Source organism: Cryptomeria japonica, chromosome 11, assembly GCF_030272615.1.
Source record: "Cryptomeria japonica chromosome 11, Sugi_1.0, whole genome shotgun sequence".
Taxonomy (NCBI): Eukaryota; Viridiplantae; Streptophyta; class Pinopsida; order Cupressales; family Cupressaceae; genus Cryptomeria; species Cryptomeria japonica.
In genome coordinates this window covers 203,946,297-203,967,270 of record NC_081415.1, presented here as the reverse complement: position 1 = coordinate 203,967,270, position 20,974 = coordinate 203,946,297, and positions in this window count along the sequence as shown.

Below are 20,974 nucleotides of genomic sequence, written 5' to 3'. Positions count from 1 at the left end.
CATTGCATAATGGAAGTGATTGAGCCAAGACAAGATGAAGTTGAGCCTATGGGCTATGAAGTGGTGAACGATATACTTACTGGGTATGCCTCTACCCTACTTGCTTCACCACTTGATCCAAAGAAGAAGAGGACCGGTACCTACTCTAAGAGGGTTAATCCTACTATAGTACCAAAGCAGAAGAAAAGGAAAGTTGTGCCATCGACATCGACACCGGTTACATCTGCTACCAGTCCTAAAGTAACAAAGAGGTCACTAGCCCAGAAGAACTGGAGGCTATTTCACCAAAGGTATTTGAGAGGAAGAAGAGAACCAAGAATGAAGCACAGGATTCAGTAGACACTGAATCAGAAGATGAAATAAAGAAGGTGAGGCAATTGAGTAAGAGGACCAAGCCAATCGGTAATGTACCTACAACCTCTGTAGCGGTAAATATACATTTTGCTTCTTACAAGCCTATGACACATTTTCAAAGGATTATGAAGAACATTAGGAGGAAAATTCTTAATGACCTAAAAGATTATTTTGATGATCTTAGCGATATTGAAAAGCAGGAGGTAGAGAAAGAACTTATTAAGTATTTATGTGATAATGATCGGTCTCCGATTGATATTAAACCTGTTGTTTCTAATTCTTTGTATAATTCTTTGGATAATAAATGGTGCATTGTCATTGAAAAGGAGCAAGAAATTAGGGAGCAAATTTTTCCTCAATATTTTCCAGATGCCTCTAATTCTGAATTATTTGAGCTTCTTAATAGGTACAAAGGCATCTTTTTCTTGCAAAAGAGAAGACTTCAGTTACTTGGAGGTAAAGTCTCTGAGGTGGAAAAAGATACCCATCTACAGGCTAAAGAAGTTGTCCAGATGCAGAAGGTATCCAAAGAAAATTGGCAGGCTGAGCAAGAGCCTGACCTATCAAAATCTAAACCAGATGAAACCTTCAATGATAAAGGAGAAAGAATAACTGAGCAAAATGATCCTATTGATATGGATGCATTAGATGTTGAGAGTACTAAACTGGAGGATGCAAAGAAAGAAAGAGTAGATAAGGAGAAAGAGAAGAAGGAGAAAGAGGAGAAAGACAAAATGGAGAAGGAGAAAGAGGAGAAAGAAAAAGTGGAGAAGGAGAAAGAGAAGAAGGAGAAAGAGGAGAAAGAGAAAGTGGAAAAAGAGAAAGCAAAGAAAGAGAGAGTGGAGAAAGAAAAAGCAAAGAAAGAGAAAGCGAAGAAGGAAAAAGCAGAAAAGGAGAAAGCAGAGAAGGAGAAAGTGGAGAAAGAGAAAGCGGAAAAGGAAAAAGCAGAGAAAGAGAAAGCAGAGAAGGAGAAACTGGAGAAGGAGAAAGAGGAAAAAGAGAAGGCCGACAAGGAGGCTAAGGAGAAAGAAGAGTAGGAGAAGAAGAGACAAGAGGAAATCAAAGCAAAGGAAGGTGGATAGACTTTTGAGACTCCCAAGGCAACTGGAGATCAAGGTAAAGTTAAACAGGTTGATTCCACCAATCACAATGTATTGACGCTTCCCTGTCTCACCAAATCGGTTGATGAAAATGAGCTCTTGAGAAGTATTCAACATGCTCAAGAAAGATTGGAGGAACTAAGAAAGAAGAAAAAAAAATGTTATTCAACTTGTTGTTGATACTTTTTCAACCTTAGTTCCCGATACTGATCTTTCTGGTACCGATTCCTCACTGGCCCAGTTGAAACTTCTATGCACAATACTGGGTGATCAAGTACAATATTGGAAGATGTTGCCTAGGCCACTGTAGAGAAAAATAAAAAAAAGGAACTAAAAATTGCATTGGTGAAGCAATTTAATGAAGATAGAGCCAAGCTAATACATCAGAGAGATGATATCAATCTGGCCATGGCTGAAGGTAATTAACTTCTAAGCAAAATCTGCCAGCTCGATCTATTTTGTGATGATTCTCTGAAGAAGAAGGGTCAACTCCAATCGGAGTTAAAGAAATATATAGACAACTTCAAAGTGCCATATGATTCCTTCATAGTGTATGAGCAGACTGTATAGACTCATCGACAATAGATTGGAAGGATTGATTCAGAGATCTGCAAACAATCTCAAGATCTGCAGAAACTTTAGTTGTTGTTACCTAAGTTGCAGATTCTTCAGAAGTGCTTTCTGAACATGGACGCTATTATTGTCACTTGGGAATTGACTACTATTGATGCCATGGAGGAATTAGCATTCCAAATGAAGACTCAAAGTGAAATTGCTTCCTCACTCCTAGATACCTAGTCTACAGACATGAATGGGTTTTTGAAAAACTTTAAATTCATTTTTGAAAATTTTTACTCATTATTGTCATAGACATATACTCTGTTTTTATGTTATGCAATATGATTTTGGCATGTTTGTATTACTTTGTCATTGTTGGCAAAGGGGGAGTAATTTTGGTTTGAAAATTTTATGGGGAGTGGTATTGAAGTAGTTCATGCTTGCGATTTTGGCAAAGGGAGTAGTGTATATGCTTAGGGGAAGTAATTTTGATTATGGCTTCTTTTTTGTTTTGTAAGCACTTAGATATCAAATTTTCCAAAGTGTTGCCATCAATGCCAAAGGGGGAGATTGTTGGTATTTTGATGATGTTTAGTTGTGATTGTCATTGATGGACACATACTTATTTGTTATATGAGTTATTCTCAACCGGTACTATGTGATGTGTTTCTCAAACCGGTATTGTATGCCATTGTATGCATAGTCTTTGTTTGTTGAAGGCTATCAGTGTTTGCAGAAGGAGCTTACCAGTCAAAGAATGATCGAGGACCTCAAGCAGTATGAGGAGTTCAAGCGGTACGAGGACCCCAAGTGGCAACCAATCTTTTTAGGACTAGAACACTATGTTCTAGTTTACTAGTCTTTGTTTGTAAACCGGTAATCAATATACTATGTTTGGTTAACCGACAAACTTGTAAAGTGTGATGAGTTATCATCCACCGACACCGATGCGGTGATTTTGTGTCATGTTATAAATTGTGTCTAGATGCACTATATCTAGGAAATTGTAGTCTAATCTCATTGGACCGACATAAAATCAGATTCCTATATGAGGACATCATGTCTAGGGTTTTATATATGTGTGTAGAAGGGTTGCGTAAAAGAAATTTTAGGCCTTTTCAAAAAAAGTATCTTGCGATAGAGATTGAACAGAAGACTGAAGTAATGTTGTAATGCATTAACAGAGAGCATTCAAGGATCTAACTAAGAATTATGTTCTACTTTCTAGATCCTTACTTGTTGATTACTAATCTCTTCGACAAGTCTGAAACCCTTAACTGGGTAGGCTTATTTAAGCCTATTCAAAAATCCTCTAACAAGGTGGTTCACAGTTGTGGATCTGAAATCCTTTAATAGGGTAGTCTTTAACAGGACTTATCTCCTAACAGAGATCTGGATTCCTAACAGGATCTATTCTGGTAAAGGACATTGTAAGGCCTTAACCGGTCTGACCTTAACTGGTTTGGTTGCTATTCTACAGATAGTACACTTGTGAGTCTTACTCACCGTGGTTTTTCCCATTTGGGTTTCCGTGTCAAAATATCTTATGATATGGTGATTGTCTTATGGTGGGTGAATTCTTTATTTTGTATTTGACTTTTATGTGTATTAATCGGTTTATTTGTTTAAAAGGCTATACTGGTCGACAGTAAATTTGCTTAAGTGTTTGGTAAAGTTTTTTGGTATACTAATTCACCCCCCCCTCTTTGTATTCATCACATAATATGACCTATTATGCCATAAGACTCCTTAAGAGGACCTATTATGACATTATACCTCTTTCTATGACCTATTATTACATAATATGATCGATTATCACATAATAGGACCTATTATATCCTATAATGTCATAAGACCCCTTAAGAGGACCTGTCATGTCATAATAGGTCCTATTATGTCATAAGACCCCTTAAGAGGACCTGTCATGTCATAATAGGTCCTATTATGTCATAAGACCCCTTAAGAGGACCTATTATGATATTATACCCCTTAGTAGGACTTGTTAGAGGGTATTATGTCATAAGAGGACTAATAATGACATAATAGGATCTATGATGATGTAATAGGTCCTATTATGTCATCATAGGTCCTATTATGACATCGTAGGTCATGTTATGTCATAAAACCTCTTAAGAGGACCTATTATGACTTTATACCACTTACTAGGACTTGTTAAGGGTTATTATGTCATAATAGGACCTATTGTGACATAATAGGACCTATAATTTCATGATGCAACCTATTATGTCATAATAGGTTCCATTGTGACATAATAGGTCCTATTATGACATAATAGGTTCCATTGTGACATAATAGGTCCTATTATGACATAATAGGTCCTATTATGACATAATAGGTCCTATTATGACATAATAGGTCCTATTATGACATAATAGGTCCTATTATGACATAATACGGCCTATTATGTCATAATACGACCTATTATGTAATAATAGGTCCTATTATGTAATAATAGGTCCTATTATGTCATAAGACCCCTTAAGAGGACCTATTATGAGATTATAGCTCTTACTAGGACCTATTATGACATAAGACCCCTTAGTAGAACCTATTATGACATATGTAGAGAAAGATAAGTTGGTTGGGAGAGAGAGATGGTACGTTAAGAGAGAGGTAGAGATGTATATATAGAGAAATATAGGTAGGTAGGGGGTAAGGGGAGGTGTATAGAGAGAGCGGAGATAAAGAGTAAAGAGTTAAGGACGTGAGAGAGAAGTAGAGACATATTTTTAGGTTTTGGGAGAGAGGGGATAGAAGGGACATAAAATTAGAGAGGGAATGAGGGAAGACTGAAGTGATAGAGGGAGAGAGAGATGTTGGTAGGGAGGGAGTGAAAGGTATGTAGAGATAGATAGATAGTATATACATAGAGAAATAAAGGTAGGTAGGGAGTAAGGGGAAGTGTAGAGAGAGATGAGATAGATAGTAGAGAGTTAAGTATGTGTGAGAGAGGTAGAGATAAGTCTAGATTTTGTGAGAGAAAGGAGAGAGTGAAATAGAGAGGTAGAAAAGAGATAGAGGGGAGATAAAAGTAGAGGGAGAGAGAGAGAGAGAGAGAGAGAGAGAGAGAGAGAGAGAGAGAGATGTATGTAGAGAAAGATAAGTTGGTAGGGAGAGTAACATAGGTACGTAGAGAAAGAGGTATATATGTAGAAAAATAGAAATAGGTAGGGAGTGAGGGGAGGTGTAGAGAGAGAGGAGACAAATAGTGGAGAGTTAGGGATGTGAGAGAGAAAAAAGTTAAGATATAGAGGTAGAGAGGGGATAGAGGAAGAGTTCTATAGAGAGAGATGAGTCTAGAGCTCAAGAAAGATAAAGAGAGATAGAAAATGCTGATAGGAGCCTACTGATTACTAAAATTTGACTAAGTATAAAAATTTATAAGATCTTCTAAAATCTAGAATTTGCAAAAATCACTCCTGGAGATTTGAAATCACTTTCAAACATTTTGCCAATATAGATATGGAGGGAGATGAGTCTAGAGCTCAAGGAAGATTAAGAGATTGAGATAAAAAGAGTTAGAAAATATTGAACTGTTGATTACTGGAATTTGACTAATTCTAAAAATTTATAAGATCTTCTAAAATCAAGAATTTGCATTATAACTCCTAGAGATCTGAAACCACTCTCAAACATCCTGCCAATATATACATGAAATATAACTTAAAGTATAAGAAAGGAAAAAAAAGACAAAGACAACTGTCACTTATAATTAAATTTTATATTTCATGTATATATAGATTTTATTTTTTATAAAAAAAATTTTAAAAAAAATTAAATTTAAAAAAAAAAAAATTTAAAAAGGAAACAAGATCTCGTTTTGTTTTCAAAACGGGATCCCGTTTCGTTTCTCATGCGCTCCGTGTGATTTTCCATTTTTTTCTAAGTGTAAAACTTCCACACTAAGTGGACACAACTTTGTGCACTTACCCTCATGGAGAGATGTAAAATGTCTCCTCGATCCCTCCAAGTCACACCAATAAAACACAATGAAGAAATTTGAATCTTTTTGGAGAGACCTACAATGTCAGTGTGAGAGTTCTTGTGTCCCCTAGGTACTTTGGTGAGAAAGCATCGACAAGGCAAGTCACAATCGAGTAGAGACTTTCTGAATTCTCTTCAATCTAGCTAGACTAAACCAGCTCAATTCTGAAAACACAAAACTTTGAACCAGTCAATACTGATATCAAACACAAATTGAAACAAAAGCACTACAAATGAGCGAAACTTTTGCACAACTGATGTGGATTGCTCTAATCCCGAGATGCTCCTGCATCAATCATAATGAAATTCTTAGATCACACTTCAAAGTGGCTTCCAGTAATTTTACTAAATTCCTCACAATAGCTAGATCAATGTCTAATAAATTTTGATCTCCGCTGCTTCATAGACTTAGCTAATCTTTGGCTTCAGACTTAGACAACTATTTAGTGTATTTGGTGACTACCCTTTTAAAAAGTTAATTTGCCTATGTAATCAACAATATGAATATAAACAACAAAAATCCATTTTCTTCAATTCATGGGTTAAATTCTATTTTATTTACTCTCTCTATATTTTTTCCATGGAAATTCCTTTAAGTTTAAAACCAAAGTAGTTTGTGTTTATTTTTCTACAATTTTGTACAATTTTTCAAAATCCAATTTTTTATCCATCAAAAAATCGTATAGTTTTTGGTTTGCCAATTTTTTCCCCAATTGATTTTTGTTTCTATGGTATAAAGCATTGCAATTGTGGAATATGATTTGATAAACCCTCTAAAATATTAGTGTCAACAATATGAGCAAGGTCACACAACAAATCAACACCAAATTTATCACTTTGAACCATTCTATTTAATCCTTTAATCAATGTGATTGCCTCACTTTCCAAGTATTGTTGACTCATCCATTGTTGAATATTTTCTATATCAACTTAACTTTTCACCTCAAAAGTGACCTACAACTTGTTAGTCCATCATGAAAATATAAAACTACGGGAAACTCAAGCTTCAACCAACAAAACAACATGAAATAAAGAAAATAAAATGATTATACCTTCATGGATTATGTCTCATTATGTCCTAACCCCATTGTTCTTGGTTGCATATTATTTTCTCTCAGACAAGCACTGGTAGCTTCCAATATGGCAAGTGTGGAATGGATTGATAGATGATATGATATGCAAAAGCTATGCTATGAAAACGATTTATGCTAATTTTCTCAAAAACTCTAAAATGCTTAGACAAATGACCTCATAGATGCAACAATTAAGACTCCTAGTTAACTATAAGATTAGCTATTAGTTTCAAAAATGGTTTAGGAGACCTCTATTTATAGATTTTTGAGTGCATAAGCTTGAGTTGCAGAGATCAACGGTCATCATTAAATCTTGCTTTTTGGATGGCTATGAAATAAGAGTTTGAGATGTGAGAGATATAGGTGGAAGATGTTCCTCCTACACCTATAGGATGGAGGAAAAGATGGAAGGAGAAGCCAAGTGTTAGAAGGATCACCTTGACTAAGGATGAAGACTTGAGAGAATATAGGATAGTTGGAGAAAATTTAGGGATATGAGGACAAATGGACTCAACTCCCTCCAAAGATGTAAGAAGGTTGGAGAAAATATAGGGAAGTTGAGAAATGTGTGTAGGTACACATTATTTGATTTATGATTTGGAAGTTGAAGATAAATGATGTATTAATATTTAAAAATATTAATATCTTTAGCCACATGATTGATGAGTTGGAAAAAGAGGAAGTGATGTGGAGATGAGATGAGTTGGAAAAGGAGATTAAATAATTAAGAAATTGTTTAATTGATGAGACTATAGGATAGGGGATGGGAGATAACTAAATATTAGATATTTACTTAATTAGTTTAGAAGAAAGGGATATAAATTAATTAATTAATTAAATGTTTCAACTCAATTAATTAATAGAAGAATATTAAAGACTAATGAATTAAATAAATTAACCTTTTCAAAATTAATTATTTAATAGAATAATAATCATTAAATAAATATAAAATATTTATTTAATTGCTCATAGCCAATTTTATGTGTATACATTTTTCCCCTCTTTGAAATGATGTTGAAACAACATTGTTACAAAGATTAAATCAAATATCGATGATGCCCTTGATGATGATGAATATCCTGATTGTGTGCCCCCTTGGGAGATTGATCGTGAAATTTTGAAAAATTTGATTGAACGATTAATCTCACGATAATTTATTGAAAATATTTGATTAAAAATAATCCCTCCAATTAAATTCATTTTTAAAAAATAAATAAAATTGCCCCACTTTGAAAAATTAATTACCCCTTCAAAGAAAAAATCTAAAAAGTAATAATAAAATTAACCATGGCCCATTTTATCCTCATTTGCAATTTGTCAGCTTTTGGAGAAAAAAAGAAGAGGATTTGGAGTCGTGAGTTGGCGAGATGTTGATCCTGTATGAGAACCACATATTGGAGCATGTTCATCGATATCAGAGACCTGTCGAGTATGGCCCTTCGGTGAGTGACCTATCCCAAGCTTAGTTTTATCTTTCTGTACAAGTTTTCTATATTTTTCACATGATTGAGGGTAGTTTAAAAATTTTCCATTTTTTCGTGCTTTATTTTCTCGCTTTCATTTTCTAGGTTAGCGTTTTTGTTAGGTAGGTTAACATTTTGTCGATTTAGTGCATTCACCTTTTTTATTCATGCATGTGTCATGCTTGTTAGCACATCTGCAAGGTTAGCGCTTTTGCTTGATAGGGTTCGCATTTGTGTCATATGTTAGCGCTTTCACTTTATTTCACATTTTTTGCTTGATGTGTTCATGTAAATGTTTTGTGAGTTCTTTCTTATGATTGGTTTAGTGCATGTGTGCATTAAATTAGCACAACTGTTTGATTAGACAACACTTTTGTTGAAATTTAAGTCTTTTTGATTGAGGCAATATTTGATTTCACTCTGATGGATTTGATTAGACGTTTTGATGGTCCAATTTGATAGATTGATAGACAATTGATGATATTGATATCTATGATCAATGATTTGATTAAGTTGATTGATTGATTGATAGATGAGTTGATTCATAGGATAGTTGTTCATTTGCTGATTGATGATTTGATAGGAGCTCAAAGAGACCAGTTTAGTCTCTGATAAAGAGATTGATATGTTGATCATGTGATTGATAGCATGATTTTCTTGATAGATAAGATTTGATAGGGATGTTTGAGTGATAAGATAGATGATTGATGGAAAAACTTGTCTAATTAAACAAGAGAAACTTGATGTTCTCCAGTGTCGGGAGAAATTACCAGCCATGCGCCATTTGGTTCCAGAGTTGAGTCAAGATGAGATTAGACACATTGATGCTTGTGGTCTACGCCACCTTTTGTATATGCCAGATATAATGCATAACAGAGGTGTTTTGACAACATTAGCCAAGATGTGGCATAGAGAGCACAACACGTTTCACCTACCCACTGGCGAGATTAGTGTGATGCTCAAGGATGTATATAGGATCTTACACATCCCTGTTACTAGAGAGCTTGTCCAGTATGATTACCAAGATCTAGGAGGTATTGATGCATGCAGGGCAGTGTTTGGAGATGAGAGTATTGATGGCAAAGAGATTAGATGGGAGGATACGATCATGCATTATGAGACTCTCCTAGTTATACCCATAGGTTTGATTGGTGGATTTATCTACCCAGATAGGAGATCATGAGGTTTTTCTATTGGATGGGGCGACATTCTTCAAAGCATGTTGCAGCACTGTACTTGATATGTGTGGGGTGTTTGCATGCTTGCACATCTTTATCATGATTTACATCAGGTCATGTATGATGGCGGGGCTAGTTTGTCTACTAGGTGCACACTCCTGCAGATCTGGTGTTGGGAGCACATTGCTATCAGACGACCAGTGCATGATAGGGTTAGAGGAGACAGTCAGCCTTTTGTGTACTTTTACAGAGGTATCATTACTTAGAGTAAGCTGGGTAAGTTAGAGTATTGGAGATGGGTTCTTGATTCTTTGGATACTATTATTTGGCGACCATACATTCATTGCGAGCCTTTGTTAGAGTATGCTCGTGTATTACCACTGATTTTGTAGAGTAGATATCTGATCGGTCGTACTCCTTTTATCATTGAGAGACAGTTATTTGGTCATATTTTGAGACAGTTTGGTTACATTCATCATATGCCTGCTGGTGTGGCCATGTATGCACGAGCATACAAGGACAAATGAGATTGGGGTCCTTCTTTATCTTTTGATGTAGCATACGTGGAGTTTTTTGTTGTTCCCATTTTTGCCTATGATTTTGAGACCATAAATTTTAGATGCAAGTGTTACAACAGATTATGCACAGTATCTTCTTAGTCATCCATTTCTTCACATCACTTATCCTATGGACCCTCCTCCCAGCTCAGGAAGGGAGGAGCCAGATTCTATGATCCTATTGTTAGGAGGCAAAGATAGAGGCAAGAGCTCAAAGCTACTTGAGAGGCTAGAGGAGATGAGGGAGATGATGGTGGTGATGGTCGTAGAGGGAGGAGCGGATGGAGAGGAGGTAGAGCTAGAGTCTGAGGAGGACCTTTTGGAGAGATTGGGCGAGTTGGAAGGATAGGGATACCACTTACTATAGTAGGGAGAGATGCAGTTCAGGTTGGTGGGGATGCATGAAGAGAGACAGGAAGAGGGAGTGGCAAGATTGGATTGGCGAGAGGATTGCCTTCTCTTGGATTGGGTAGAGGCGATGGATTGGACAGAGGTCAGGGGAGGGGGATTGATTTTGGACACATCCATCCAGATCCTAGAGTTATAGTAGCACATGGAGGTTGGGATGAGGGGGAGGATTCAGAAGACCATGTGTCACTTATTTTTCGGTGGATTGGGAGATCCACATAGGTTTAGACTCTAGCTAGTGAAGAGAAATGAGAGAGGGCTGATGAGGAGGCTAGGCATGATGCACCTCTACAGGATATGCCTCAGCGGGAGAGTATGGATGATCTCAGAGCACAAATTGATCAGCTAAGAGTATAGGTACAAGCTCTCACCCTTGAGAGAGATAGAGAAGTGAGGAGATATCAAGATGTATAGGATACTCTTGATCATATATAGCAGGTTGGTTTTGGTACAGTCTCAGCCGACACTATCAGGGCATTATTCTGGGTTGGGAAGGAGATTGTGCATTGGTGGAGGTTATATGAGGATCCGGAATTAGAGAGATAGAGAGCAGGTAGCTGTGCAACCACAGTCAGGATGGATACTAACAGTGGTGGGGCTATGGGGCCTCCTTAGAGGGATCGAGGAGAAGGACCATCTGGTGGGTCTTCTCGTCCACGTCCACATATATAGACAAATTCAGGTAGTAGTGGCACTGGACACCCTTGATTTGAGACTTGATTTGTATTATGGGACATTTTATTTTATTGATTATTGTTTTGGGATATCATTGTATACTTGGACTTTTTATGTTTATGATGATATGCAAACATAGACTCTATATGATGCTTTGATTCATGATTTATTATGCATGGTACTATGATGATAATGACCTATATGCATTGATTACATGGATGATGCTATGATGATCTTTTCTTTCCTTTATGTTTCATGGTGTTATAATGATCTATATGCCTCTATGATGTGATGATGATCTTTATGAAATGATGCTATTTATGATTATATGATCTATATGATGATGATGTTTCTATGATTTACATGATCTATATGCAATGGAAAATAATTCTATGATGCTTGACTTAAATGCAATGATCTATATGAAAAATGTTTATAATGATGACTTATGCAATGGATGTTTATTACTATTCCATGATATATATGCATATGATGATGAAATAATGAAATGATACTAATGAGATGCATTTAATTTTGATTTGATGATTTGGATGAAATATGATGTTTATAGATGATAATGTGAATTCTCATAATGATTAGATGATGATGTAATAATATGGTTAATGAATCTAAATGCAAAAATGCAATTAAATGAACCTAATGGATAAATGATTCTGAAGAAACAAATGATAACTAAATGCAAAAAAAGATAATGATAAATGAACCTAGTGCAATTTAAAAAATGATATGATCAATGCAAATTGTTTTTGTTTGTCCAAATATACTCAATATTTATTTTGATTGTTGATCTCAAATGAAATGGGATACAATTGACAATGAAATGCTTATAATGCAACTAAAAATGAATGACACTAATATAAAATTATCTAACTTAAATGATACTACCATTCTTCACATGATTTCTTGTAATAGTGCTTGATTTCATCATTGAGCTTTTAAATTGTTGTAAGAAAATACAAGCAAGTTGACATAATGATTCAAGTTGACCCGAGTAATTCTTACATGGATTTTGATATAGCAAGTTAATACAAACAACTTGATATGATGAACCAAGTTGACCTGAGTATTTCTTGTAGAATAGACAAGGATTATCCCCTTTCATGCATGACTCGGTATATCTTCCATGATCTTTTGCCGATCATATCATTAGATGAGTGCATACATTACTAAGAGATAAACCACAGACAAAAACAAAGAAGATAATCATGCTCAATCATAGCTCCTCTGGTCATGGACATCATCGAGTTGCATAGGGTATATGATTAGCAAAAATCGAGATATAACATTGAATCATGTATGGCGTACATATGTTCTCATGGTCATTAACTGATATAACTATATTGATAAATGATCATTGATAATCCTTCATTATTTGCTGGTTGAATCTTTGTATTCTTAGTTTCATGATTCAGTTGTTACAAATGTCTTGATCTTCATTGCCTTGCTGCTCATTGTCTGTTTCAAAACCCTAGATGTTTTTAGTTTTTCTAAGTTTTTAAATGTTTTTGGATTTTTCAAAGTCTTTAAAGATACCCTTAGCAAAGGTTTTAGGATTTTTCCCCTAGTGGAAACAAACCTTATGATGGATATACAAAGGATGATCCAAACCATGGTGGGATGTGATGCAGATATGATTGACTCTGATAAAATCTAAGGCAGTGACTACACTAAGTATGTCAAAGATTGATAATTGTTGATATGTTGCAAACTTCTTGTTAATGGTTTAAAGCAATGGATGTGATAGATGCGATAGGATAGATAGATGTGATAGAATGGATATATGAGATAGGATGGATAGATGAGCAAAGCGATCTCATAGATGGGAGAACCTACTTTCAGATAACACTTGTTTACCAGGTTTTCACCATCTAAATTTATTGCATTTTTTCCACATATTTGATTTTTATTTTTTATTTTTTTTGTTGTTTTACACTGTTTTTGTATTTTTCTCCTTATGCTTTTTAGGGATTTTTACTGTTTTCTGATTTTTAGACTTTTTCAGTTTTTTCACTATTTTTTGGTATTTTTTGATGATACTTTTAAGAATAGAATTTCTTCAAATGCATAGTATTGATAGGCTCATCAAACCAATTACATTCTGGTGTAGATAATCTATATGCTCATGAACCATATGTTGCTACCACGACAAAGGGACCCAACCAGTTTGGCTCAAATTTACCTTTCTTTTCTTGATCTTGTTGATTACATGGATTTTCTCATAGAACTAGATCTCCAATATAAAAAAATTGTGGCTTCTTCTCACCATTCTCTATTGGTATGCTTCTAAATGTTCTAAAGCATTTTGGCAACGTTCCTGAATCAATTAAAGTTCTTAAAGCCTAGAGACTCGTTGTTCTTCCTCTGGGATAAGACCTTTCAAGGATACCCATAGAGAAGGTATCTCTACTTCTACTGGTAATATTGCTTTTGATCCACACACAAGGAAATATGGATTTCCCCCTTTGGCATATGAATTCTAGTCCTATATGCCCATAAAGAAGGATTTACTTGAACATGCCAATCTTTACCAGCTTCATTGACTATTTTCTTCAAGATCTTTAGGATTGTTTTATTTGATGCCTTAGCTTGGCCATTTCCCTATGGATAATATGGTGTTGAGAACCTATGTTTGATATTAAATCACTCACATATTTCCTTCACATATTTATTCTTAAATGGACTCCCATTATCAGTGATGATGGTTATAGGGATTCCATAACGACAGATTATGTAATTCAAGATGAATGATGATATTTGCTTTCCTGTCACCTTTGTCAAAGGAATTTTTTCAATCCATTTAGTGAAATACTTAGTAGAAGTCAAAAATGAACTTATGTCCATTAGAAGATGAAGGATTTATCTTAACCACTAGATCAATTCCCCATTGAGAGAATGACCATGATCCTGCCATAGGATGCAATTCTTGTGCTGGTGCATGAATGAGACTCCCATGGATCTGACATTGTCTGCATTTCTTGGCATATGTAAATGAATCTCTCTCCATAGTAGGTCAATTTTAACCCAATTGAATAAGTTTCTTAGCCAATGTTAAGCCACTTGAGTGTGTGCCACAAATACCTTTGTGGAATTCGTTGAGAACTTTCTTAGATTCTTCCTATTCGAGACACCTCATTAGACTGCTATCTAGACCTCGTCTATATAAAGTATCAAAAATGATAGTATAACGAGATGACTGATGGATAAAATTTCTTTTCTAATTGCAGGATAGGTCTGGGGGAAGGATATTCTCCTTTAGGTATCGATAAGTTTGGCTATATAAGGTGTTGGGTGAATACTTTGTCACTAGCGTACCAATGACAAAATATATGTTTCACACACAACTATGATAAGACAAAGTCTTTCCTCTCATCAAGGGGAGGTTCCCTATTAGAATTTTGGGTATTACAACAACTTATGCAAAGCAAAAATTTGGATGTAAGCTTAGGGCATGTAATTGTCTTTTTTCAGAATTAATGTATTCTCCCTTCACTTGGTGATATTTCTTACAACTAAATAAATTTAACCACTAAATTAAACTTCTTGACAAAGATACAGAGATACTCAATATTTAGACAACATTGTAAGCCCAAAGTCTTACATAAGTACAACTACTTAAATCACCACTATTTCAACTTAAATCTCAACTTGTAGCTCAAAGTCTCCAAGATGTGATGAAAGATCCCTAAAACTACAAGTAATTTGCAGCAATACAAAGCTTCATATGCAATTAATTAATTATCAAAATATTTCCCAAATATGTAAATAGCACTCTTTCATAAACTTTCACAATTTCACCAAAAGATTCAAGATCATAAGGAACGATTATGTGAACTAAACATAAGAATGATTCCAATCACAATCACAATCTTCAATCCAACGTAAATTTGGAAACTACCAGATTGCTATCTTATTTCCTTGAATCAACTTTTACATCAAAAGCACAGTGTCTTAATTGAGATAAAAATTTGGCAGAGTCTTGCTAAGCATAAAAAACAAAAATATGTTCAAATGAGGGTCCTCTTTATATAGGAAAAGAGTGGAGAAAAATGTGGGCATAGTTGACTAATTCAACTACATAGTCCCACTTGACTACAACTGCTGCATCAAATGAAAATGCAACTGCAAGAAAATTTGCAGTGACTAAGAATGCAACTACATGAAAAGAAAGTATCAAAGGGGGACACTTTATTCATCTTTCTCCTCCTCATTGGATTTTTGGAATTCCTCAAACTTGACCAAAATAGCTTCCATCTCAGCATTGTCTAGCATTGTGGTAGAACTAGTGATGGTGCGAACACAGGAAACTGCATCTTCATCTTTTATGTATTTCTTCCTTCCATATTTTAGCATTGATGCAAGAACTTCAAAACTGACTTGTATTTCTAGTAACTTATCAAATGCATTCAATGTGAAATCTTGTTTTGTACAGTGATCTATCAAGGAAATAAATTCTTGTATGATGGTGTCACTAGTCACAAGATTTTGATTATCATCATATAAATAAAAAAGGAATTTCAGCTATTCTTGCTAAAATAAGATCAATCTCATCATCACCTTCCTTCTTCTCCTGATCTAGCTCCATTATCATTGATATTATTATTTCTTTCTTATGAGACAACAATGACAGAATCTGGATGCATTTCTCTCTTGTTGGAATTACTTTGTTTTTCACAAGAACGTCAATTCTGAAATCCTCCATTTTACCCCAAAGAGTTACACTCTTTTCAATATCTTCTACCTCTTGAGATAAGGAAGTTTTGACACCTTGCATTTGACTTTGAACAACTTCAAAGTCAGTCAACAACTTAATTGTTGAATCCATAAGATGAGAACCCTCTGATTTCAAACGAGCAATCCACTCATCCACTACTCGACCCATGAGGCCCACATGTTCTACCTTCTTGAGCGCCTCAGTATCAATTGAAGAAACAATTGGCTTGACTTCCTAAGAAGATTGTGTGAACTTTAGAAGCACACAGGTCAACTGCTCACATTTCTGCTTCAATTCATTCTTTTCATCTCTTTCTTGGTCAAACCTTCACATAAGAGAATTAAAAGTAGTTTGAGATTCTAACTTGACACTCTCATGTGTCTCCACTCCAAGTTCTACAATTTGCAAAGTATAATCTCCAGGTTTAATATTATATTTATTCTTGTCTGAATATGGCACCATAACCTCATATTTCCTTTTGGTAGTAGGAGTCACCAGCACCAGAGAAAAAGTCTTTGGATTTTTAGTACTTTTGAATTTGGGAGGAGCCAACTGTTCAAAATCAAATTCATCTGGTGAAATTACATGTTTCTTCTTTTTGGGTGCTACTATATCCATCCATGGTGGTAATTCTATATTAGTGGATAAAGTTGTGGCCTCCTTCTAAATATCAACCGGTATATGAGGATCATTCTGACTTGAAGTTGCAATAGTTGTAGATGGAATTGTTGGTATCAAGGCTGTGGTAACCAATGGTGTTTCTGTTGATGGAGTAGTAGTAGTCGTTGTTGATGCCTCCTTGGAAACAACTATGTTTGTAACTTTGGATGATCTATTAGTAGAAACATTGGTACTCCTGCTAGGTGGAGCTTCAGCCATGATTATTATGGAAGGTAGGGTCACCAACTATTGCTCGGCCATTACTTGTTCCATAGATTTAGTAAATTCCAAAACTGAAGACTCAATAATGGATGTGGGAACATCATCAAAACTTGACAGACTAGACAATGTAACATATTGTTGATTACCCTCCTGGTGTGGTAATTTTGTATTCAACCCTTCATCATCATATTCTTCTTCCTCTTGATCTGAATTTGATTCAATAAAATGAATGATAAATTATGTAGGAGTTGATACCTATTAAGTGGCAAGGGTATCACTCTCACCTTGATGAGCTATTTCTTCAACCTGCATTTCCTCTTCATGAGGAATTTATCCTTCTTCTTGTTCTTTTTTCTTTCTCAGCCTCTTTAATATCTTGTTGCTCAAGCTCCTTTGTTTGTGTCACTTGTATAGCTAAAGAAGATTCACCTTTCTTCAACCCTTTGATAGTGAATTTGATTTTAGGTCCTTTTCCCTTGGATTGTGTCGAAGGGATTGATGGAGGTTCTTGTACATTTTTTTTGCTTCTGGTCCTCAATTTCATTGTTTTACCAAATGGACCATCACCGTTATCATCATCCCCAGAACTGGCAGGAAGTGACTTCATTCTGATCTTCTTCTTCAATAACCATGTGTTAGTATTGGCCAAAATAGGGGAAATTCTTTGAGTAATGGACATACTTTCCTTTTTTAACCATTGGATGGGCAACAATGGAGAATCAACAATTTTCCTTTCAATATAGATTAGATCCACTATATCATCAGTATCCTCCATTGTCATCGGGATTTTAGCCAAATTAAGATTTTCAATTGACTAAAATCCATTCTCCTCATGTCTTAATCATTTTCATAGCCTGCCCAAACATCTTTGAGTCGATATACATGAGTATAGATCCTCTTAGTTTTGTTCTTCATTCCATGAAAATCAAAATTATTACGAGCCTTGAACCTCCTCATGGTGTTCCATTGCATTTCTTCTTCCATATTTTTGGCCTTTGGGTTGATCATTACTGAATATCGACCAATGGCCTCTGGAAATTTTAAGCCAGTCTTATGAGCCTGCAAATGCTTTTCATGCACATGTATCAATTGCCAACATAACTCCATGAGTACAATCTTATTAGATGGATATCTTGGCAAAATGAAAGTTTCACTTGTGAAACATCCTATGTGGATGTAGGTGAATGTAGGAAATTGGAGAAAGACACAACCAAAATGAGAAACCCTATTGTACGCTACTTTTGAAAGTCTCTTCTTTTGTAAGTCCTTATCAAACATACATTTGCATACAGGAAAGAAGGCATCTTTGACCCTTCTAAAATGACTTCCCTAATTCTTGATGGTGAGTTGATCATAATAGTTCCAAACAAGAACTAACCTCCTGTCGCCCTTTGTAGAAAAACCTGGATATTGCCTCATAGAGGTGGTTGCATACACAAGGTATGAGGTCATATAGAACTTCAACATTGTTTTGACCTATTTAAATTGTGCACAAAGCTCATCACTAATCTTCTCACCCCAATCTATCTTGGTATTCCCTTTCCTGATTATGCTCATATAGTAGCACATCCAGTTCTAAAATTAATGAGAATCTTTCAACCTTTCACTTGTGTCAGCATAGTAACCATATCATTATACTCTTCATTGAAATCAATTCTATGAAAGTATTTTGCCAATCTTGTAGTAATGGAACCTCTAGATGATTTTACCTTGGCTTTGCCCTTGTCATCTTTTGGGTTAGATTGTTCACATTTTTCATAATTTGGGAGTGGAGTTTTGAATGCTAAATGTGATTCATTCGTTTTATGACCATCCACTATGATAGTTCCATTATCAATTAAGTCTTGAATAAGGTGCTTCAATCTTTCGCAGTCATTGGTTTGGTGTCCTTTGTTTAGATAATAATTGCAAAAATGATTTGTCATTCCACCAACTCAGTTTGATTTGAGGCTCATAATTTCTTGCTTTTGGTAAAGTAATAAATTTATTCGCAAGAAGAGTCTTCAAAGTTGATTCCAATAGTTCCCCAATGTTTGTGAATTTCTTGTGGGGATTGGAGAAGAAAGACTTGGGTTTATTATTCTCTTGATTGTTATTGTTTGGTGCTTGGCTTGATAAATTAAATATTGGTTGTTTTTTGGCACCATTGTTATCATCATTTCCTCCATTGGTAATGTTTCTATTCTTGGACTAGAATTTAGGTTTGTCATTGTTATTGTTACTGTACACAACTAAAATTGTCATGTCTAATTAAATAAATATCTTTTATTTAATTAATTATTTTATCCTAAGTCTTCTATTAATTAAATAAATCTTTATTTATTTAATTAATTCATTTATCCTCTTCTAAGCATTTCCTCATTTAAATAAATACATTTATTTATTTAAATTGTCCTTTTCCTAAATTAAATAAATATTTTTATTTATTTAATTAATCCCACTTCTTCTATTAATTAAATAAATCTTTATTTATTTAATTAATTCATTAACCTTTTCTACCCATGACACATGTCATTCATCTCTTAATTCCTACACTACCTACCCTCTCATTATTTTCTTATTCTCTCTACCTACCCTCTAATCCTAGTCAACCATTTATCTTTTACACCTCTCAATCTTATCCCTCCATTTCTTATAGTGTCTTCTATATAAGGAGATGCTTCCTTCATTATCAACCTCCTAATTATTATACTCTTAACTATTATATTCAAGTCCCAACTACGCTTTCAAATTTTGATATGCAATCAAGCCTACTTGCAACCACATTTCCGTTCTTTGTTGAGCTCTTGTGCACACATAAAATTTGAGAGCAAATATATCAAGCAAGATCAATGGAGATAGGAAGAATTGAGATCCAAACCTTATTGGACATGTGATGCTATAATCTTTTTGATTTTGTTGATTTACATTGTCTTAGGTAATCTTCTTATGTTATGGTGGATCTTTGTTGTTGTTAGGCTAGGGTTTCGTGGTTGAATTCATTTAGTCTTTCAATGTTGTTATTTCCATTTTTACCATAAACATTTTGGCATGCCCTGTGGGACATGGATTTTTGTTAGATTTGTGATTTTTGCAGATTTTTCTCGCCCTATATTGTTGTTTTCTAAAATAATTTGGAGAATAACCTTGTGCATCTAGGGTTTTGGACATAAAATCAAGATCTTGGAGAAATTTGATCCGATATCACAAACGGCTTGGAAATTTTACACCAAATGTTTTTGGCAGGTTGAAGACAGTATCAACAGCTCTCAAACCAAAATTCAGATCTATTGGAGCATATTTTAATTTTCTATGAATTCTTTATGAATTTTCATAAAAAAAAAAAATTGAGAGCAAATGAGCGAATTTTTTAGATTTTCTTATATTTTTGGAAATCTCTCTGATTTATACACATGTTTAGTTCTTTGTGATTTTAATTTTGATGGAAAATATTTCCTAAAAAAATGGATTTTTAAAAATTAGAGTTTCTCATTATTTTGATCAGATCTCACAAACTAATTTGAATTTTGACATCCAATGTTTTTTGTAGGTCAAGAACAGTATTACAAATGCTTCGTAAAAAAATAAGAGTTTTTGGATCATATTTGAATTTTCTATGAATTGTTTATGCATTTTTCATAAAAAAAATAATTTTGAGTGAAAATGAGCGAATTTTTCGGATTTTCTTACATTTTTGGAAATCTCTCATAATTAGACACAGGATCTGCTCTTTGTGATTTTAATTTTGATGCAAAATAATTCCTAATTGGATCTTTAAAATTTAGGGTTTTGCATTATTTTGATCATATCGCACAAACTGCTTGGAATGTTTGTAGGAATTTTTTTATGCAAATTTGGAAGGTTATCAGGAGTGTCTAGTAAAAATTTAAGATTTTTTGGATCAATTTTGCATTTCTATGAATTTTTTATGATTTTTCATTAAAAAATTAATTTTTGGAGCAAATTAGAAACTTTTTTGGATTTTATTACATTTATGGAAATGTCTTGAA